Source organism: Meleagris gallopavo, chromosome 2 (genome assembly GCF_000146605.3).
Source record: "Meleagris gallopavo isolate NT-WF06-2002-E0010 breed Aviagen turkey brand Nicholas breeding stock chromosome 2, Turkey_5.1, whole genome shotgun sequence".
Taxonomy (NCBI): domain Eukaryota; kingdom Metazoa; phylum Chordata; class Aves; order Galliformes; family Phasianidae; genus Meleagris; species Meleagris gallopavo.
In genome coordinates this window covers 10,954,896-10,978,835 of record NC_015012.2, presented here as the reverse complement: position 1 = coordinate 10,978,835, position 23,940 = coordinate 10,954,896, and the positions used below count along the sequence as shown (strand labels likewise).

The window sequence follows — 23,940 nt, the reverse complement described above, 5'->3', positions numbered from 1 at the left end:
TTGTTCAGTGACTAAGTAGCCACAGAGAATAAGCTGGAGGTCACTGTTGCTGGGAAGGTTCAGAGGCAAAAACAGAAAAAAGTCCTGCAGTGACATAAGGAAGAGAAGAGGATTCACAAGAATGAGAGATGCAGAGAGGGAAGAGGGAATTTTTAGTCTAATAAAGATGTAGTTTTGTACCAATGAACAGAAAGCAAACAATACTGATAGAAATCAACAGTGCTGGTCATTACGAAGCAAATGCACAATCACAGCCCTGGTGCTCCTCCATGCATGGTCACGAGGACCCCACACAAAGGATGACATTACATGGGCAACTTTTCTATGCAGGAGCAAAAATGGATCTTAAGGGGAATATGAGCTGGACCAGCAGCCAACCATGAACCACCTGGTGAGTATTTTGTGACTTCAAATTCTGTACAGTGGACATCTGATAAATCTCAAGCATCAGCATTGTGGACTAACACCTTTTACAACCAATTTCTGTTTCCCAACACCCACTGCCTTTCCTTGCTTACTTTATTTCAATTGGGGACCTCATAATGCACTAATAATTCTAAAAATATAATTGCAGTTAAATGGTATATTTAAAAAAAAAGCAACAGGTGACTGAGTGTAAGCCATCAGGTTCCTGATCCAGGAGAGTTGTCCACTCAGGTACAGGGGCAGTTTCTTGCAGCAGGCATAATACCATTTACTTGTTTTTTCTCCGCCTGAATTTACAAAGCAGCAATCAGCAAACTGATTAAATGAATGAGTGTTTAAGCTCACTATTTGTCTTTGAAAAACAACCCTTAATGAATCTCAATAATAATGTTAATATATGCACTTACAAATGAATTTTCTGGACAGCAGATCAACATAAAAAATAAATGCTATGCTATCTGCTGTTACTATCTAGCTTAGTACCTATCTCAAATTGTTCTAATATCTGGCCTATATTAATGTAATATCCACACACCATTGCTTGTTTATGCATACGCGTTCCTCAGTTCGCACAAACCTCTAGTACAGACTTTCATATTAATCCCTTCTACTATACTGAGTAAGGATCTATAAAAATGAAGTAAAAGACTCATTTTTCTCCCCTTAAGAAGATTCCTTCTTCCTATCATTTTGCCATCAAGGTTATAATTAGAGACACTGGCTGCTGTGGCCTGTATACATAATTGCAATATATGATCAAGGATCACGAGCACTAGGATAAATGCATTATCACACTAAGTATTGTGTTATCTGACCAACGGGAGGCTGTTTTATCTCTACCTAGAGATGAAGGACATATCTGACAGACACCAGGACTTTGCTTTGATGTCAAATTTGTGTACAAAAGAATAAAAGACTCAAACCCTTTCCAAAATGGTTCCAATGTGGTTTAATCCGGCCAGATGATTCCCTGCCTCCCTGCCAGAGCCTCTCTCCTTTGAAGTGGTGCTGCACAGCGCGTGCTGCTGGTGCATATTCCCAAAAGCTGAAGCGCTGGGTGTAGCCGAGCAGCAGGCCATGCCCTCCATCTCACACTGCTACTCCCTCATTTTCATGATCACAGAGCAGAGAGGGGATGTGATGCAGATGGCAGGCAGGGATGGCTGAAGGGGCACTGGTTAAAGTGCCATCCATAGGATGCTCCTGGGGCATATGGCCAGCCACTTTCTGCTTTTGGCCTTGCTTCCTACAGGAGCACAACCACCCTGGGCTCATCACGCCACCACTGCCAGCACACCAGTGCGAGTATGTCTGATATTGCCTCCACCACAGGGACCTCCGTGTTCCTAATGATAGGTCGCACTGTCTGTTCTGCCAATCCTCTCCTCTATCAAGCGCTTTGCTACTTGCTGCTGCTTATCTCCTCAGTGACCTGCAGCCACTGCACTTCAGGTTGTCAAGTAGCTCAAGCCCAGGCAATGGCACAAAGGTTAATTTCGTCATCCTGTGCACATGCATTGTGATATAATTCCTAACTACATGATCCCTTTAAGTGGGTTTATCCTGGGTTGTCTTGATGCGTTTTCAGCCCACGACACTAAAAACAAACGTGCATCCCCACACATCAACAAAGCCCCCAAGATTCCTATGTCAACAAATCATTTCAGAAATGTTTTTTATTATTTGACCAACTGCATAATTATGATGAGATAATGAACCAGATTTGTACAATTTTCAATTTTTTCTTGCAAAATAGAAACCATGCCAGGAAGCTGGAAATAGTTTCTAACCATTTCTACAGTATAGGAATGAACAAATAGTTTTGTTGTCAGGGGTTTTGTTTCTTAATTCTGTGAGTTTCATCCTCCTTAGCACATTCTTTACACACCCTTTGGCCACGTATCAATCTGTAGAGGTGGATGAATCCTGTGGAGTCCAGAAACATCTTAAGTCTGAAGCACCTAACTTGGCAATGAAATATTTTTCCCACATGAGTTTTTTGTCTTTCAGGGTTTCAAGTGCAAAATGAACTAACTTTCTTGACCCATCCCAAAAATCTCACAATTTCTCTGTGAATGTTCAATTTCCTACCCTCCTTGGTAAAATCCAGACCAAAAAAACAAAAAAAAGAAAAAAAACCCACAAAAAACCAACAACAACAAAAACAAACATTTCCAGGAGCAGGAAGGAACAGTTTCAGCACTGGGGCATCTCTCCAGGTACAGGAGATGACTTCTATCCCATCACCTCTGTACCCTTTCTGCCTTTCCTAGAGGGTAGATATGAACATTTCTTTTGGGGGGTTTTAGTTGTTTGGGTTTTTGTTCCTCAATACAATATCTAAACATTTATTGAACACGTCCACAGACGGTGACTCCACCACCTCCCTGGGCAGCCCATTCCAGCACCTGATCACACTCTCGGAGAAGTAATATCTCCTAATGTCCAAGCTGGTGCAACTTGAGGCCATTCCCACTATTCCTATCACTAGTTACTAGGGAGAATAGGCCGACTCCCATCTCACCACAGGATTCCTTCAGGAAGTTATAGAGAGTGATAAAGTTACCCCTGAGCTCCTCTTCTCCAGACTGAACAGTTCCAGCTCCCTCAGTTGCTCCTCATATTTCTGTCTTCAGGGTTATGTGTGAAGGGCTCCCCTGGTTTTTATGCTGCCATAATTTATTTCTGGTCTCTGCTTTCAGTCCTTAACAACTGAGACCCAGAAGTGTTCCAGGTGTGTAACTTTGACCACCGGGAGCAAAGCATCCCAGCACCTTTAGGGATCAGAGCCAGTGTGTGTGATACACTAGCGGAAAAAAAAAAAAGACATGGAAGAGGTGAAGCCACAGCAACAAGAAACAAACGAAAGACCTCTGGATCTTCCTACTTAAAAACTATTTCTCCCCAAGTCTCTGTGCTTCAGATACAGCCACAAGGCTTCTTTCCTTGCAGGTGCAGGTGTAGGGAGCTCATATCACTCTGACTTTCTCTCCAGCAACAACAAAAAACTTTTACCATTTCTCAATGTGCCCTAAGAAAGACAACAGCTCCCACTGGGCTTCTACCACTCAGTGAGTGTTACCATGCAATCTACAAATAAGCCTTCTAGTGCCAAGTGCCAAAAATCCTTTTCAGCCATAAGCAACATCCTGCCACAAGCTCCTATAAACATATCTGGGAATATATATATGACAGCAAATGCCTGCTTGTATGCATAAAAATCGAAGCAGGAAGAAAGAGCAAATCAAACTTTGTGTCTTACAATCATTACAGGTAACCTCAAACTCTCTAGGGAGCCACTGACACCAATATGGAAGAGGTTGGCTCAATCTCTCAAATCTGTTTTCTCCTATGGCACAGGGAGGACATCTCCCCCAGCCAAGAATATTTTAATCACATTATTCACAATTAAACACTTGAGAGACTCTGGGAATATTTACATGCAAACATTGTAAGACTAACTCATTTGAAATAGTTTGAAGATCTTCATAGATGGTCTCAGCTCCATGTATTTATTTATTTATTTATTTTTCTCTCTATTACCTGTTAAAAACCAGCCAACTTTGAAATTTTTATGACATCATAGTGCAGTTTCCCTTACTTATAAGTTGTACTCGTAGAACCTGTTGGTCATAAGAAACTGAGGTATGGCTGCATTTTTTTGTCCCCTGCATTTCTAGTAATAGAAGTTTGAATTCTCCATACAGGACCTTGTCTTTCAAAACAAAGTGGAAGTAAAAGGGGCAACAATCAATACATTTTATTTATTTATATATGTAAATTTAAATGTATACATACGCACTAGCATACATGAAGAGGTTAATTATGTTATAAATTTACATTGCCTTTATTGCTATTTGATCTGCCAATGTGTTTGCTTTACACTGCCAGACATTCATTACCACCTACTTATTTTTAACAGCTTTGTTTGTTAAGCGATAGGAATCTTCTTTTCTCCCCTTGAACACATAGAAGAGATCTGTTTGAATGAACATTTTGATTTCTGAAAAAAGCAAGCAAAAAATGTTCAGTTTTTAAGAAAAAAAAGTGAAGAGCCATTGAAATCTAAGACATTATTTACTTCTTGGAGAGGGTACACTTTTACTCAGTTTTGAAACAGCCATTTATTCATTTTAATTGAGGGACAGAAAATGTATTAGGTCAAATGTTTGTACCTATTGCTAAACAAGTACAAACAAGACAGTGTTGTCTAAATAAATCAACTATCACTTCATGCTAAGCGTTCCCAATGTGTTCAATCAGCATCAAAACCACAGAAATCTTTATATATCTTGACTGAGGTTAATTTTTACTCTATTTTAATCAATACTTTAAATTCATTTTCTGTGTGAGCTACAAAGGCTATGCACTGCTGAAGAAGTGCCTTGTCTGCCTTTACTCTTTATCTGATTAGCAGTGCAGAAAAGGAGTTACAAATATTTAGGTAACCAAGTAGGGTTACCACAGGATTTCTTTGCCAGAGGTATCCTAACTATTTAAATGCCTTAAGTAAGACAAGGGTTCATGAGTGACATCTAGAGGTAATTCCTTAAGATTACTGGGGCAACTGCCTACTGAGATTCAGGATTATGCCCTAAGAGCTGATATCTTGCCAGCACAGGTAGTGCTGGTACATACTAGGAGAGCTGAATTGAATACAGCAACACAGACTTTAATGAGAAGTTCAGGCCAGAAAATTTTCTGATGAATTATTATCTGTAGAACCTCCCAACCGGTGTTGCAAAAGAAAAATGAAGTAGCTTAAATGAAATCTTTCCACTTGAGTCAAGTATGAGATCACTCTTCCTTGCAGAGCAATTGAAGTTCAGGAGTCTCCTTCCTTGCTCCCTTCTGCAGGTCTGATATTTCTGGCCAGACCTCATCTCCTGAACTATCAAGTCTGCCTCTCTTTGCCATAGAATATAGAAGAAAAGCCAGATAAATGAAGAATACGAAGGAAGAGTGAAACACCTTTGCTACAACTCACAAAGGTCATGAGAAGTCTTAGAGGAATAATATAAAAGGACCTAAATCAAATGCCATCTTTTATGTCTCTGTTAGTGAAAAATGCTGCTAAAAACATGCTATCCCACTTTCAGTTTGAAATTGTCAGGACCTTCTCACTTCTGTGGCTTTTAGCATCCCAGCAGTGCAGGCAGGATTTCAAGGCAGCTCCCCTGCCCATGCTGCCCACCCAGGGGGAAACTGAACCTTCTGCTACAAGAGTGAGGGCTTGTCCAGGTGCCATTGCTGGGTCATCGCAAAGTGACACTCGGACCACGCCATTCAAAAATGGAGCATCTACCTCTCCTGGCTTACCTGTGCTGCTTGGAGATTCCCCCTGCTGAGTTCACCATCCCTCAGCTGCCTTCATCTCTATACAGCACAGCATTTGGAGGTCTTATCCATGCACAGATTTTGGTATCAACAGAAAGGCCAGCCTGACTTCTTGTCATCATTGAGGATGAGAAAAAACATTGATATATCTGAACTTCTTGCAAGACAGATATTTTCAGTCCTCTATAGTGAAAGGCAAGCTACATGCATTGAGCCAAAGATAACTGGATAAACTGATATCAGAAAAAATAACAGGGCAAATAATTGTGCTTGAGCTTTGGCTATTTTGAACATTTCCAACAAGAAGATGGTGTGAAAAGGCTTGATACAAAAGAAATGAATGCAAAAGTGAGGAATATCAATGAAAAATGAACATCTTGTGCAATGCCATATATGTAAGCTGCTCTGCACAGGAAAGAAGGGCCAAACAGATAATGGAGTCCCTGCCTGAAGTCTCATGGATATGCTGCTGAGTGTTACAGTATCAGCCTGGGTGTGCCTGATAACTGAAATGCTCTGGAGAGCAGGTGGCTCTTCAGCAGTTAATCTTTCTTTTTCATCATCTGCATTTGCTTGGCATGTTTGGACACATGCATCTCATTTTTGTGCCATCAGGGAGCTCAACTGTGGTTCACCTATATCACATACCAGGAAAATGGTGGGTCTCTTTTCATTTGCTCAGTATGGAAATATTTGAGGTACCTACAGAAAGCCTTTAATCTGTCAGTTAAAATCTCATTGTGATTTAATTCTTAAGGAATAATGTTATTTTCATAGTGTGCCAAGAGCACTATTGGCAGCAGTGAGGCAATTATTTATGTGGGTTATCAGTTCACAGAACTGATTAAGCAACCTGAAATGTGATGATAATGGCTTCCAGTAATGGCTCCATATCAAAAGGATAATAAATATTATTTGCTGCTCTTTCTTATGAGAAATGGGATATATTTCAGTCCTGTTGAAATAAAAGCAAAACTCCTATTGTTCCTTGGAAAAGTCTCCCAATAGCTCTAATTTTACATGATGTCTACTTCAATATGCTTATTTTTCTGTGTAAAATTACGAATGATATATTGAATATTACAGATACATCTGGGTAACTGATGTTAATTCCCAACCCACTTTCAGAGAACCAGAACGACCCTTCCATGGTACTCAGTTTTTATTCCACTGTAAGGTACAGAGAACCAGCTGTATCCCTTTTGCTCAGCCTTATCCACATAGCATCACACCCTGACTCTTAGATACATTTTAGAAATACTCAAAAATTATTTCCTGCTGTGTTTTACCAAAGAAAACTAGATCTACATTTTCTTACGATGGGGCTTGGTAAACTGGAGTTATTTAAATAAAATAGCCTTGCCACAACATTTCTTAAGACAATTTGTGGTTCTCTCCATTGTGAAGTTGCTCAGACCTATCTTAAACCCACAGAGTGTCCAGTTATAAAAGCCTTGTGAGGGACGTTCATCAGCAGAGGTTTTTCTCACTCATTTAATTATGGAATGAATAATGCATAGCCTATTCACAATTGCCTCTGATGTGCAGATTTGGATCACTTGCAAATGGCTTTGTTTCAGTATTAGAACATAACAAGGAAGAAATACAAATCTGGATTAATGTGGAGCTACAGGTATAAGGCAATATATTTATTTTAGAACTTATTTTAGAATGGTTTACAAAGTTTGGAAAACTTTCTCAAAAATATCCTATCAAGGAAAATGAACACGTAAGAAAGTACTTTGGAGGGAGGGATGTTGCAATCACTGCGGAGCTCTTCTGCTCTGAGAGTTACTAAATGGGTGTTAGGTGGTTTGAATGAGTGCCCACAGGCTTTTATTAACCTTTCAGCTTATATATATACACACATATATAACATACTTATGTAATAACTACAGATTAAAATACAGTTTTTTAAAAAATAAGCTACTGTAACTGCTGCAGAAAGTGTTTGATTTTCAGTAATACAAAAGAGCAGGATTTTCACGAAGTCACGGTATTGGAAACTAGGTTATTTGGTTACAATAAAAATATCCTTTGCAGAGACAAAAGAGTACCATATTGCCAGAAACTGTAGGCAACAGTATTTTTTTACTTAACCTAAAAACCTGTTCTGTAAATTTTAATTCAAAAGAATATTGTACCTATAATTCTCAATGGTAAAATCCTCGTTACTAATTTTTCACACATCTCCCAGCAGCTTGGATTCCAGTCCTTGTGTCTTAGTGCTTTACTTGGAAGAGCTTGTCCTGAATGAGAGGCCAGTATCTGATGATGTTTAATGGAGAACACTGATTGGAATATCATATGGATACAAAGAACACAAAGATAAAGACAGTGACAGTTGAAAACATCAGACTAACTTTTATCTCATATTAAAGAGCAAAAACAGGATAGGGAAAATGAGAATATGTCTGACAGCTATTGGCTCTGGGTTTGTACTCTATCAGTGAAAACATGTGAGATATTACCTACTTGTGGTAGGAAGGCCTATCAGCACAGGGTTGGACACAATGAAGTTGTTAGCCATTTTTCTGAGATAGCCTGAATCAAGGTAATCACTCCATATTTTATACTTCTGTTCAATGCCTGTGTTGCTGTCGGTAGCTGCATTGAAAGCAAAACAATTCCTGCACATCCCCATGAACAGGGAATACAGACACTTGAACTAAAGCCTGAACTAAGCAAAGGTGAGCAGAGATGAGCTTGGAGGCATAATTGCAGGCATCCGACTAGATCCATGCCCAGTTCTATCCTTCTTTATTCTAATCCATTGTCTGTGGTAGTATTAGCTGTTTTATCACAGACAGGATTGTCGTCAGAGTGTCAGTGTGGCTGGATTAATGAAGTGTGTCACAACCAGCTATTTGATAATACAGTACAACTGCAAAATTGGTTTAAAACATCCTATCTTGTGAATCCTATGCTGTGAAGCTACAATACAGGTTGCCTTTCATTGAAAATCTCTGCATGATCTGCCAGGAAAGCCAAGACTACATGAAATTTGTGGAGAAAAAATATAGGGTATCTCTTCTATGTTATTTAGCTATGCTTAAGAATAAGCTCTGATAAACCTTTGTGAATACTACCAATATTTATGGTGAGAATTGAATTTCATTCAGGTGGTTTAAACTATGAACATCAGAAGCCATAGGTGACTGACAAAGAAGGCTTCACTTTAGAGACCAGGGAACTAGGAATGGAATAGATGGGTGGCCTTTTCCAACCTCCAAGCACTTCTTATCAATGAAACTCCACTGATAACCATCTGCTAAGCTACTCTCAATTGATGCTTGCCCAAACAATTTCTTAATTGGGGTCCTGATCTTTATCCTCCAGTTACCACCATTTGCATTTAGCTTAAAACAAAAACACCAAGGCATGTTCTTTGGGTTCACTGATCACCTCAACTTCTCCCATCTCTTGTCTTCATTAGCATGTATCCACACTGCTCCCATCTCACTTCCATGCCTGTAGTTCAGTGATTCATCTGTGGCCTCTGGGAAGGGCACCTGACTTCATTGCTTAACTGCTGTTACAAGTTGCTGCACAAATCACCTGGCAATGCAGGATCAGGCTGCCAACAACTTTCTAATATAGCTATAGAGAGCCAGTTTGCAATGCCAACATCCTTAAGAAAATCTCCTTTCATTTTATTAAGGGGTTATTCCAAGAGTATGGCAGTGTTGTCCAAAATGCCACCTTTGATACTGCTGCACCACCAGCAACTTTCTATTTCTGAGTATGCACAAATGAATCTGAGTAGCTAGTAGAAAGCACAGGAAACTTATTTCCTCTGCCCTCTTACAGAAAAAAAAAAAATAGCTTTCTATCCATATTATTTTTCAGCTTAATTTCCAGTTATTTAAAACTAGGTTTTAATTAGGAATCTCTTTTTTAAAATATTGAGTCAAGTTAATGCCAGTGCAGCAGTCCTTTGGAATAAGTCCACATAGCATATCCAGGTATTGGGCACAAGCTGGCAGATGGCAAATCAAGCCAGTTTTAGGAAAAGCATCCCCACAAAGATTCGTCTCATACAGTCCTTGGTTTCTTTGCTAAGACTGTTAGCTGATGTGATGATTTTTGAGCCCAAAACATTCATATAATCTCCCATGTCAGCTTTTACTCACTGCCATCACTGTACAACTTCTGCTGCCTTCTTCCCTCCCATGTCACTCAATATTTTACTTTCAGAGAAGGGATAGAGAAGTCAAGTGGCCAATTCATATGACATATGAATTCCTTTTTTCCTCTCCTTATTCTGACGTCACTGCAAAGAAGCAAAAGTCCGCCCTGTGCTGGATGCTGCCAGAGAGTGATTGCCCAGGGGAAGGTGGGAAAAGAAGGTCCAGCTCTCCCATAGCCCATTCTACCTCAAATTAAACATACTGGACCTGAAATAGGCATCCCAAATCCTGACTGTTTCAGGCACAGAAAATGCAGAAGTTACAGGATTATAAAGGAAAGAAAATACATCTTTGAAAAATTAATTAACCTATGACAAATACCAGTGCAAAATGAATAATACCAAAGTGTAACCCATTGTTTCAGTTCAGACCCAAAGATGGAATGAACAGCTCTGCCAGCTGAGATATGATTGATTGCTAGAAAAATAGGAGGCAGACTCAGATGTCTTCTTTCACAATGAACAGATCCATGCTGGGCTGTGGCACCCTATGTTTTATAAGAGCAAGAGTCTTGTCCTGATATAAATCACACCGATGCAAAGCTAGCCTGCTGCAATTGTCCAGAAATAGCTGTACACTGAAGGACGCTTGTTTCAGAGACAATCCTTATCTCATTTACTACAGGATCCCACTTTGTTTTAATCATTCTGACAGGGTTGTCTTGTAAAGCCATTCTCTTGTTTATCTGTATGTAAGTAAAATACATGTGAACATCCACCCCCAAGGACCTAAAGCTGCAAATGCACATAAATAACTTCAGCTGAATGATTGTTCTCATTGAGTAAACACCAGGGAGGAAGAAGAAGTACTTAAAAATATTGACACAAGAACAAACTGGTAGAAACCATCCATGACTAACCTGAGGCTGAAAATGAAGCAAGAGTTTTTAACTAGCAACTGAACAAGGTAATGGAAAAGCTTTCCAGTAGAAGGGATGGCAGGCGAAAACTCAGGAAGCTTTAGAATGAAGCTTGGCCATTTTATGAGAAGCACTATATGACTTGCTGTCATACCACAGGACTGGAATTAGTGACCCATAAGACCTCTTTCGTCCCAGCGTTTGTACGTGACTGAAGTTACTCAGAAGCGTAAATGTTTATAGGATGAGCCTGGAGCTTGCGTCAGTATAGCTGGCAAGCTCTCATGGGTGTTTCATTCAACCCACTGAAATCACAGAAACACTGAAGGACATATTCCTTGTAAAAATGCACATACATACACACTACATACATATATGTATACGCATTTTTGCATGACAGTTTGAAAATGCAAACAAGTTACTAGCTACATGTCTTTTAATGTATACTGCAAACATTAATCTATATTTCTGGTGCAAATTATATACACATTTATTCACACATGCTAACAAGCAAGCCAAATAACTTTCGCTGAACTCTAACATGGATTATATTAACATTCTTGTTAAAAGAAACTGAAGAATTGCACAGAACAGATAATTTCTCCAAATACCCGCAGGGTATTTAGGAACATTTAAAGGTACTGTCTGAGCATAATCTGGGCACTGTGCCCCACAATTTACAACAGGGATTAAGCACCAGAGCATTAAGGATACAGACTGTTACAGTTTAAGTCACATAGAAGTGCAATAGGAATTAGCCCTATGGCAGCTACTACTCCATAGGTCCCACGTGATTCAGGACCCTTGACAGTGTTACTGGTAGCATATACTGAATCAACAGTTGAAAAGAATATCTGAATGCATGAAACTAAATAACCAGAAATGAGAATATTGGAAAATTAAGTCTGAGCTGATAATCTGAACATTATATTCATACACAGAACTTCATCCTGAGATTTCAACAGTCTTCAGAACACTGTACTAACTTCTAAGTCTGCACTTTAGCACTTGAGAAAATAACTTCTCTTTCTCCAAAGACTATTTCAAGCAAAACATTCTCTTAGTTTTATAAGAAAACATGTTTGGGGGAGATAATAATGAAAATCTAAGACATCTAAGACAAGGGTTGATTTCCAACAGGACAGAAAAGTTTTCCTGGAAACCAGATAAGTTGAAATACTTAAGAAAATACAACTAATTTTACCATACATAAGACCTGCACATAGAGTAAAAGAAGCTGAGTTGTATGGAAAAATTATATATGCTAACAATTTTTAGGAGAATGAGATCGTTATTCCCACAAAGTAGAAAAAGATAGGGTTGATAATTATGAATGGAGGGGGATTTCCCCAACCACCATTATTTCTAAATGCAAAGATTTATTCACTTGTTTACTTTTATTCACCTTTGCGTCTGTTTTTTTGATCAGTGGAAATGCTAGCAATGCAGCCAGGAGAGTCTGTAAGAAAACCATTTACCAAATCTCTTTCTTATCTTAGAGATTCCTTGAATGACAAGTGAGTTGCTCCCAGAGAACTAGTGTGGATGGAGGCCTTTTGGCCTGGCTGGTTCTGTAGAAGAGGATTTCTGACTCCTGTTGTAGGTGGAACTCCTCCTCGTCCTGTCCCAAGGGTAACAGATACTGCCAGGGAACTACAGAAATAAAACTCCAAGTCCCTCTCAAGCTCCAACCACCCCAATGAGTTATTATTCCCCTAAGACTCAAGAGACCTCAAGGAGATTAAAAAGTACTGCTTTTCCTACAACTGTAGGAAAAACAACTATAACAGCAAGGATCCGGCAGAAGAGCATCCTTTATCAAAGCCAGGGTTGGAAACAGTGGGAGCCTGGTGAGGCCACAGGGTGGGCAGCTCAGAAGGCTCCTCTGCCCCATCTGGAGGCTAGTGGTCCCCACTGCAGTGCTTGTCCATCAAGGCATAGGCTTTACAATCAGGTCAGATGCAGGCGAATTAAAAAACAAACAAACAAACAACAACAAAGCATGGAAACAATCTCTGAGCTGTTGAAACACCTCTGCACCACATTCTTCTTGGTGCTCTGATGACAGCAATGCCTTAAGTATAGTAACAGTCATTTTTACTTTACCTTTTTGTTTTCTCCACCATTTATAGTTTTCATGTAGGTGCTTCATGCAATAACCCTTATTTGAAGACAAAAACTATGTTAATTTGAAGCTGACCCTTTGCCTTGACTGCATAGCAGCAGTAAGACCATGCTCATGAATAACAGCAACACTAGACTGAGCAGTCAAATCTTTCTGCAGGAGCTTACACAGATGGACACACACTGACCTCAGAAAAGCTCTGCCTCCCCGTTGCCTTTCAGTCTCAGTGAGAGCAGGATTTTTTCCACTCTCCTGAGAATTCATAAACTTTACAAACTTGCCTTCAAATAAACAGAAACACATACAACTACTGAAGGAAAACCTGAGCAAAACTTTCTGTAACCACTTAAGATTCAAATATGCCAGAGGTTCCTAAGTCATCTGATACTAATTTCTGAAGCATTCAAACAGGACTTGCACTATTTTATATGCCAGAAACCGTAAATACAGTGCTTTCTCTTATCTTCTCTTGCTTAAGGTAGCTTGATAACATTAGCTCAACACCTGCAGTATTCCTCCTTCCTTCCTACAACAGGGTTCAAGGAATCTGTGGGACTTTTCTGCTGACTTTTATTCAAAGCTCAAGGTGAAACTGCTGTACTAGAAATTGCTCCGGTTGGGAACTAGAAGCCAGGCCACACAGATTTTAAGGGAAGAAATCACAGAAGAAGGGAAAGACAAGAGAAAACTTTGAACAGGGATAAATTAGTAAATGGCAGAGTTCACCAGAAGGTAAAGCTTGAGTGCTGGTCTTTGTGTTTACACACTTGCTTGTATGGATGCACATCTACTCTGATGTGCTCTTGGTAGCTGGGACTCTCAGTCCACACTGTCAGAACTAGTCTGAAGACAGGAATTTCAGGTAGTGAAGCAAATAGAGAGAATTTAGAGTCATAAAACTGTCCAAATATGCTGATGGGTGAAATAGATGACACCTAGAGCTGAATTTTAGCTTTGGAAAAGAGTGCACAGTTCAGTACTGTAAGTTTCTGAAATGCATTAAAGATTTTCATTTAAAGCTAAAACCTAGAAGTACGCTGACATTAATTTATAGAGCTAGAACCAAAAGGCATTTAAATACTTCTCTTTGTACCAGACTAGAATCTATAGAGCAGTTTGCCTCCCATGAGGCTACACAGGGATGTTTAGTCTGAAATGAGGTACCAGGAGAATCAGCTGAGTGTAGGTACACAGGGGAAAGACCAGCCAGTGAACGAGACTCGTAGGAAAGACTGAGTCAGTCAGACTCACCAACTGCCTTAAAACATTTCACGCCCCTCAATTCCTATGGCTAATTACAGCTGAGTGATCACAGGATTGAAAATGAATCACTTTGCAGTCATATCAAAAAGCAAATCCAGTATATTTAATTCAAAGAATATATTTGATCTCTATTCCAAGAGCAGACTTTCAGCTAAAGAAATTCACAGAATTCCAGTTTCACTGAATGCTGAACTACTAAATTTTAATTTGTGATAGGGATGTGAAATAGAAGTTTTTAATTTTTTCTCAGCAAGGAAAGGGTTTCTTTATAGAATCTGAAGAATTCAGCATAAACAAGTGGTTGTATTATCCATTACAATAAAGGAAAATAAGATATAATGAAGCTTTCTACTATAAAGTTATATAAGAATCTGAAGCAAATTTTTGTATATGTGGGAAAATACTGCTGTGCTATCCCTGGGTAAAGCAGATTTTGGGGGTTCCATTGTTAAACTAAAATGCAGTATGCTTTCCTCTCAGAAAATACTAAAATAAATTCATGTTCATTCATGGCCTCAATTGCACTGTTTAGTTTCCTTTCACGTTACTTAACTCTTCTAAAAATCTCTTAAAATTTAGGCTGTTTTTCAGATAAGAATTTCATAAAAAATGATTACATATTATCTTTTTATAACACTGAAGTAAAACATTGTGTATTTACCTAAAGGATAAACTGGTATCTACAAAAATGAACTGCTTCCATATTTGTAAACGTGTCCTAAATTCTAGGTAAAACTTTTAAAAAACTGACCTCCAATGGCTCTAAAATATCATTGTTTAGGAATTCTGTTGTTCAATATAAGTATATTGCAATAAATACAGTGAAGTTTTATTCAGTATTGTAGTCACTCTCCAGCAGATGCTAGATGCATAAATAAGAAGAACCAAACAACTGTCATACCATCAGGAAGATATTTTCACTCTTTCAGGAATTGAAGTGGCTGAAAAAACTCCCAATAGAAGGATCTATTTCACAAGACTTCCAGCCCAAATCAAAAACAAATTTTTTGAATCAGTTTCAGTTAAATATCTGAACCAAAGAGGTCAAGATTCATTAGATCCACTAATCTGCTTTCTTACTGAAACTTATCCCTCTTATCTTTCTAAAGCCATTGGCATACTCTCTAGACGCTGGTATACTTAAGGAGCGAGTATAGCTGGGATACCTGAGAACACCTCAGTGGCACTTTAATGAGCACTGTTTCATAAGTTATTCTGGCAGTGAATATCCTCAGCAAAGTTATTTTTTTGTTTGTTTGCTTTTTTTGCTTAGTTAAAGGCAAAACTCGAGAATGGACCTTTACGAGAAGAAAAAAAAAACCCAAAACATTCAGTTTCAAATGAATTAGACATTTCTTTGTTGTAAAAAATATCTACCAAAATCATATTTGCCATAGTGAGTGTATTTGCCAGAAATGTTTGGGTCACTGCAATGCAGGCAAGCACACGTTAGGGCAGAACAGAAGTATAGTGGCAACAAGAGCTTCCACCTCCAAATATGTCTCAAGAAGTCCAACATGGTAGTAAGCAGCCCTGTTGCAGTATTCTGCATCCCCATCTGGTGTCATTTAATGGTTTTAATGAAAGCTCTTACACATGGTTCTTAAAACAACCCATCTGTTTGCTGGGGTGAATTAAAAGATGTAAATGCAGTGTAATATGCCAAAGAATATAACAGTCTCAACACAAGATCTTACTGTGTCAACCAGCAACAGGTTCCAGCTGGGGCAGCCTCATAGAACAAAGACAGCCCTGGGCTTAATATGAGTATATGCTTCTGAAGTCCCAAACCAGACAAAAGAGAAATAAAGCTCAAGACCTTGACCAGATGTGCAATACCCAGCCAACTGTGTAGTAAGCATGCTTCCACGGCAACCTCACTAACAACATGGACAGTCCCGATACAAGTAAACATCTGTTTCAGATGGCTAGTACAGGGAATGTAGTATACAACCACAGATAATGCTTCAGCAGAACTGATACTTTGAACAGCCTTTTCCCTCTCTGCTGGTGCTGGCCATAACTTGAATTAGCTCATGTTCTATTTTAGACGAACAGGGACAGAGGCACAGCAATTAAGCTCTGAACTCTGCAGTTTAGGAAGGACCATATTCCCTAACGTGCTCCAGTGTGACACCAATATGGCCAAGGTTGCAAAGCTCATAGAACACCAGTGGTATTTACCTTTCTGAAATCTTTCCAATCTCTTCCCACAAAATTAAAGAAACAGATGAAAACGAATTAAATCTACAGATTAATAGTTATCATACTAGGGTCTGCAATGAGAATATATCACATTACAGCATTTAATACACACTGTCAAGAGCATAATTAAGACAGATTCTTTATAATCATCACCTCTTGACCTAATGGCCATTATATATTACTCAAACCACCTAGATACACAAGGACTTGTACATTCTCCAAGTCTCTTAATTCTCAGAAAAAAACTAGGATTATCTCAATTTTCAGAGCTTCCAGTTCCTTGCAAAGATTGGGTCAACTGCACATCTCAGGAATTTATGTAATCATGCAATACAACAAACATGTACAAAACAACTTAGATAAGACACCACCCTTTTGGAATGGCCTGTTTGTTTGTTTGTTTTAGAAAAAGACTTGCTTTTTGTTTTCATTTCTTATTTATCACAGCAAATTCCTGACCTGTGGCTAGAGCTTGCAAGGTGTTAATATCACAAAATTATATAACATTCTCTAGATATGGATTAAATCAGACATACCAGAGGCTCTCTTGCGATGATTTTCTCTTGAAGGTTGATTGAGGTGACAGAAATCTTGGAGGTGACTACTCCTATCTTCCTATTCAAGCCTCAATGCTCTGATAAAGATTATAAAACCGCAACCATTAAACCTCTGGTCCCCGAATTCCCCTTGAGTATTTTTCTTTGAGATCACCTAAAAGAGATAAAGAAAGATATGAAGAGCATGTGATGGAACTGTTCCAGCATCAATACTGATAATTATACTTGGCTTTGCACTTATGCTAAGATCAATTAAGCAGGTTTAATTAATAATTGATATAATTACTTGCAAAGTAATCCATAATATAAGCTTTCACTTTGCACTTAAGACAAAATGTAGTTTTGCACCATATGTTCTGTATCAGCAGGCTAGGAGATGCAGCCTTTGAGAGACTTTTATCAGACAAATTAAAGTAGAAATGGAGGAAAATATTTTATGTTCACTCATACATCTATACTGCTAAACACTGGTCAGAAATTTCATGGAGCTTAAGTCGTATATCTTGAACAGTAACCAACTCTAAATCTGCATGGGGTAACTACAGAAGTGTTTCTACCCCTTAACTTCAACGAAACAGCACTCAGACTAAATTCAACAGCTACTGCTAACTTTCGTCTTACTTTTGTTTAGCTGTAGAATTGCCATTTTACTGTAATTCCTTCAATTGTTTTTTTCTGTCTGAAACTGCTGGGCCAGCATCCTTACAATACTATTGAAATAAAGTTGCTTCCTTTCTGCTGATAAAATCAACCCTTGCTAGCAAATAGCATCTACTTCTACTGTACTACATGCATGCTTTTTACCTTCCACTGGACATCTCAATTTACCTTCCCTTCTCCTAAATTTATCAAGGAACTACTCTGATCTAATGTGGTCCACATGACAAACAGAATAGAGCAATAGAGATAACAGAGAACCAGCGATAAGTTAACCCTGCCAGAAGTTTTCTTTTGTAGAGTGGTTATCATTTACTGAATACTGAAATTGAGTAATCATACGACTGATGGTTGCGTTCACCTCAGCAATAGAAAAATAATATGATACAGTGTATTTAAAACTTCAGTAGCTCCCATAAGCCTTCTGTGAGCACCTCAGAAGTTTTGGCCCACAGTGATGTTGAAATCCTCATCTAATATGGAGCCCCTGAGAAGATGAATGACTTCTCCATAATATGCTAGAAAATTTGGAGCAGAATAGGGACCTGAAAGACATATTAGAATCATAGAATCATTTGAGTTGGAAAGGCCCTTTAAAGGCCATCTAGTCCAATCCCCCTGCAACAAACAGGGACACCTACAGCTCCACCAGGTTACTCAGAGCCCTGCCCAGCCTGACTTGAAGGGCTTCCACATCTCTGCACAACCTATGCCAGAGCCTCACACCATTATTGTAAAACACTTTTTCCTTACATCCAGCCTAAATCTCACCTCTTTTAGTTTGAAATCATTTCCCCTTGTCCTACCACCCTAACCAGCTGAATACGAAAAAATCCAAACTATTCCAAGACTTTAGATTACAGCCCTGCTGGATATTCATGTTCTCTTGCTTACCCCAAAAGCATACTAAGACACACCAGCCTGGTATAACTAAAAACTCTGAGCTTTTACTGCCCTGCTCCTCAGAGATGTTTTGCTAGCTAAAATTTATCTCAGCTATAACATTTTCACACAGTACTTTTCAGGCATAGCTTTATTTTATCATGTATTTTCTCTATTTTGAGCATAAAGTACATAGCAAGCACTGAGACCTGTTATCCTCCCTAATGCTGTAGGTTCACTTGAAATCAGCCTTCCTGAGCTCACCTTGATTGTGTCCTCGTGACTCTGCACTAACTTCAAAGAACACTGTGAAGACCACACAGCTCTTGCTGCAAACAAGCTAGCAGGATAAGTATAACCCTACAAATATTGTCAAAGACTGTGCTAGACCACACAGAAGATTCCTGCAGTGCCCTTTGGGCTTAAACTTGGAGGGGGTCTGAACAACCTGTTGCTTAGACCAATTCACAGCAGCTCCAAGAATCCCCTGTGTAAGGCATGCGGGGAGTTTCATGCCTATATGATGAGTGTAGAGCTATAGATCTTTCTGTTGATCAGATAGCCACATTAATTTTGCCCCAGCTTGCAACATACCCTCCTCAAAGTTTAATGTAGCAGAGAGAGAGGTTCACACCTGAGTACCTGACAGTTTGCCAGCTAAGGCACTCTCTCAGCTACTGTGGAAGTCTCAGGTCCTGGTGCAGGACCTGCAAGATTGGAAATTTCAGCCCTATTCATTCCCCATGGCAAGAAACTGCAACACCACTTTCTTACTTGAATATAGTAAGACACACAAAGCATAATGACATCCGTCTTCAGAAGTCTCTTAAGAGAGGGAGGGAGGGAGGAAGGGAAGGACGTGAAAATGTCTGCTTTAGAAGCTCTACTGTTTTCAGGACACCAAGCAGTGTAGTACAGTACAGTCAAGATGTAGGGAATTGGGAAATGATGAACTATGGAATTTGTGGACTAATGGAAAAAATACTGATGCAAATGACAAGCATCCAAAATGGTCTGACAGTGGTATATAAATGTCAATTTTTTTGCTTTTGGCTTTTCAGTTCAGCAAGTTGCTGCTGCTGCAAAGGCTCCAGATTTGATTTGTGAAGGCAGAAGACTGTGATGTACTATTTGGTTTGGGCCAAATGAATGAAAATGCCATTCATCCTTCTTCACTTTACAAATTGTCAACAGGTGTCTCGCAGTTGTCTTAAAATGAGTAGTCACTAATTAAGTTGTTGTGATTGGTAATAACTATAAGTAGTGATTGTCTGAGCCATTCACCACAGCCATATGCTTTGTTCACCTCTATACACCCCATGAAGCAAGGTTTTTTTTTTGCTATATACTTATTTCCTCTTCACATCTCTCAGAGCACAGATGTTGATACTTCTGTTCTTTGTCTTAATTTGATATACACTAATTAAACAAAACACTGAAATTTTGCAATGTTAAAAATACCTTTTCCCCACTCATTTCCAGTGGTGTGTTGGAGCTTGCATTGTCCCTGAATGCGACACAAATTTTACTTAACCTGCTCAATTACTTACTGGTAAGGAATCCAAAATAAATCACAACTGTTGCTAAAACAGATTTGTCTGAAAACATTTTTTTTTTCAGTGCAGTATTTATGGAAAATGTTGACATACGCATTTACCTCTAGATTAGAGCCAGCTATCCTCAGACAGACAAGGAGCCATAGTCATTTCTTCCTGCTATTATGAACAAGCCTTCAGCTTTCTGAGATGGTAGTACACTGAAAATTAAACAAACAAACAAAAAAGAGACGAAGAAGAAAGAAAGAAATTTCTGCTCAAACAGAAGTTGCATTTTGTGTTCCAAGTCCTTTGCTACAGAATTTTCTCCTTGGCACATAAGCCAAATGGCAGATCATGAACGAGATCCCTGCCAAAACTCTGATTAAAGACTCACTCTCTGCACCTGCCTGTTATTTCACTGCTACACACCTGCAGACAGGTTTCAAGAGCCTCATTATTGCTCACTTGTCTCCAGCCTAGCCTCATTCTGACAAATTTCACAGACAAAATACCATACTTCCCTTCTAATGACCATCACAATAGTTCCCTCTCTAAAAAGACTAATAATTTCTCTTTCTTTTTTTCCTGCTCTCTGCTCACCAAATGTGTAATAATGAACAGAGATATGGTAAGCCGTAATTAGAGTTAATGCAGTTCCTAGAAAGAAAAAAAAGCCATTAAAAATCATAAAAATTCATGACAATAGGTAAACAAACAACAACAGAAAAAAACCAACAAGGGTATAAATGAACATAGTTGACCTTTTCACAATCCCAGAGTTTCTGTCTAGAAACTCCTGAATGTTTCTGCACCTGGAGAGACCTCCTCTGAAACCTCCAGCTTTACATAACCCTTACATTGTGTTTCAGCCCCAAATTTCTGTTCAGGGTTAGAGAGAAATGTGAAGGAATATAGTATTGGCTGTATTCATTGCTGCTTCTCCAGTAGACTGGAACCCTTGCCGGAATCAGGCAGGGAACAAACTGCTGAAACTCACAGATTTCTTTCAGCTCTGGCCCTCCGTGTAAGCTCTCCCTGCCCTTAGAGGGAGAATAACAAATAAATAAAATACATTTCTTTTCTACTTGGACCTGCGGTATCTTGGGCAGAAGACAGCCCCTGTGTGCATACACAAGTGGCCAGCGCTCTCCAGAGGGCTTTGATTCATACTCCAGTTTGTTCTTCACCCAAGGAAATATAAATATGAATAGCTCTGTGTGCCAAGAACTTAATGGCATAATTGAAAGGCAACAAATGGCCACAGCAAAAATCTCTGCCTCAATCCACTGTGCCCAAAGAAGCGCTTTTGCACCTTGAATATAGAACTTGAATATTTTCTTTATTATCTTCTGCCCAAGATACCGCAGGTCCAAGTAGAAAAGAAATGTATTTTATTTATTTGTTATTCTCCCTCTAAGGGCAGGGAGAGCTTACACAGAGGGCCAGAGCTGAAAGAAATCTGTGAGTTTCACTTATGCCTGTAAAAATGCTCCTTCCAGTATCAGCTTCATGGTGTTGCTGAAGCATGGGTGGGCAGGAATGTGAAACCAGCTGGTGTTTCAAACAGAAATCAGTATGAAACTGTAACAAGGAAATAAAATACTGATGCCTTTGTTTTGTTCTATTTTGTTAGAAAGTTGTTCTTTAATCCTCCAGACAGAGGGCACTCGAAGATACTGTTCAACGTGCACTACAACGTGCAGAGGAAATACGACCGAGTTCTCATTGGTTATTTAGCCTAAGGGTAGCAAACCTTCTCCAGAAGAAAGATTTGTGTGCAGCTGTGGCATACACAAGTGACAGTTCAGTTAGAGGTGTTGGACCAGACTGAAGCGAAGTGTTCAGATTCAGCTATCAAAAGCTCTGGAGCCATTAGTACAAGTTTCTGTGCTATAAACCAGGACCAAAATGGGAGAGGAAAAATGCAGACCTTGGATCATCAAAGAGAGAATCGAGTTTACCCTGTGAGTCACCAGTCACAAACCAGTGTGTATTAATCTTTGCCCTGACACATTTCTTCCACTGATCAGATCTGGCATTGTGCTAGTCAAACAGCAAGGATACATCGTCATTCATGACACGTGATGATTCCCAGATGTTCAGAGAGCTGTGTTGCCCAGTGGAACAAATGGGTGTTTACAGTAAAGTAAGTATCAAATTCAGCAAAATTGAAGACCAAGTTACAAGTTAATTGTTGCAAGAGAACAACAACAAAAAAGGTATATATAGGAGTTCATAGTTCTTGAATAGGTCCAGAAAGGGACTCAGGTGCTTGTAAATGCAGTCACATGGAATAACTACCAAGACTGATTCAGAGATGTTGGAGCAAGAGCCGCAGTAGGCAAAGAAACTAACTGAAATTCACATCAGAAGGACAAAGTCCACTCTAATGTAAGGAGCGGTGGATGATAAACTCTCAAACCAGACTAACTCCTGCTAAACCTCAGTGAGATTGAAAGTGAGTAACTCCCGGTCCTAAAGCTGTCCGCCTAGAATTTTTTAATGTTCTCAAGAGTCATTATGACTCTCCGGGTCTTCTCTTAATGCATTCTTATTCACACAGACATTTAAGCCAGTACTGAATGGAACTATGCAGACAGTAAGCTCATAAACCCACCCTATTCTATAGAACTCCATGCCAAAACCAGGAAGCTTGAACAGCCTGTAGAGGAGACTGCGCAGCCCCACACTGGGGATCCTGATGACCCAGAACTGCTTGCTGCAGCCAGAGTTCACACAACTGCAGAGGGCTGGACACCAGCGCTGGATCTGGATATTCTCATTATTCTGTGCTAGAGCAACAAATTCCTTTTCCATGAAGCACAAACTAGGCCAATTTTTAATCTAGACTGCAGTGCTGAAAACAACCTGCAAAAAACAGGTGGCAGTCTCTGACACACAAGCCAAAAAAGAGATAAAAATAGACTTGAATTGCCATTGAAAGTATGGCAAAATAATCCTTTTCCATCTGCTAAAGCAAACCTTGGGAGTAAGTGAATTAACAGATCTGCACGATCAAACCTAGTGAGCTAGGCATTGTTGGTCATTAATTAATATTAACATGACAGCAATGGATTGCCTGCATCTCTTGCACACATTAATCAAGCCAGAAGCTTGATTGCACCTTGTGTATCACTCACAAACTCTGCTGGCATATTGCCCATTTCCTTCCTAAATGTTTACAGCAGAGTCTGCTTGCTGAAGATCCTCTGCATTGTGAACACACTGTATCAAAGTCCTTTCCTCTCCTGCCATCTCAACAACTGCATGTATTTGCCATTCAGACTGTGCCCAGCACATCGTATCATTAAATGCATAGTGCCATCTCTTCTTTGAAGTCAGCCACAAATGACAAATTCAAGATGTAAAAGCCAGGTCATTTACAGAATGGGTTTTTAGAAAGAAAACAAAAAACAAAAAACAAACAAAAACAAACAAACAAACAAAAACAAAAAGGGATATCCTTCCAGAAAGATTAGATCTGAAGACCATAATTAATAGCGCGTCTCTGCTGCTGCTATGACAGCATAGCAATGATCACCCGTGCTGGCTTTCAGCTAGCCAGCAGGAGTCTGAAGGAAGGGTCCTCAGCACTATCTAATTACCCCAGCCTTCAGCCTATTGCTCAAGACAGTTGCTTTTGTGGGTAGACTGTTATAAATACCCCAAGTACTCAGTCATGGAAATGCAGACTGTCCCTCAATCCAAATACAACCAGTTTAATCAAGTCTGGATGTGACCTGTCCCATCCAAAGGAAGAGAGAGTAGTTCTGTTTAAAAAGGGGAAAAACAAATATAGGCCAAATCCTTGTCTCATTTCTGCTAATGTAAATCTCAAATAACTGAATGAGCATAACTGGAATGAAAGCTTTTATAAAAAGATACAAATTAGATCAGAAAC

At 39.3% G+C, this 23,940-nt stretch overlaps 1 long non-coding RNA gene across 1 annotated transcript in view; it reads right to left on the bottom strand.

The window, feature by feature from the left end:
* Positions 1 to 20,752, bottom strand: part of LOC109365845 — a 118,131-nt gene extending 97,379 nt beyond the window's left edge. Inside the window, exons 1-2 of the long non-coding RNA XR_002111621.1 lie at positions 20,159 to 20,752; positions 16,942 to 17,116 (exon numbers count right to left, since the gene is read on the bottom strand). This is a non-coding gene — a long non-coding RNA (uncharacterized LOC109365845). The remainder of the gene's footprint in view (positions 1 to 16,941; positions 17,117 to 20,158) is intronic.
* Positions 20,753 to 23,940: the final 3,188 nt, after the last annotated feature.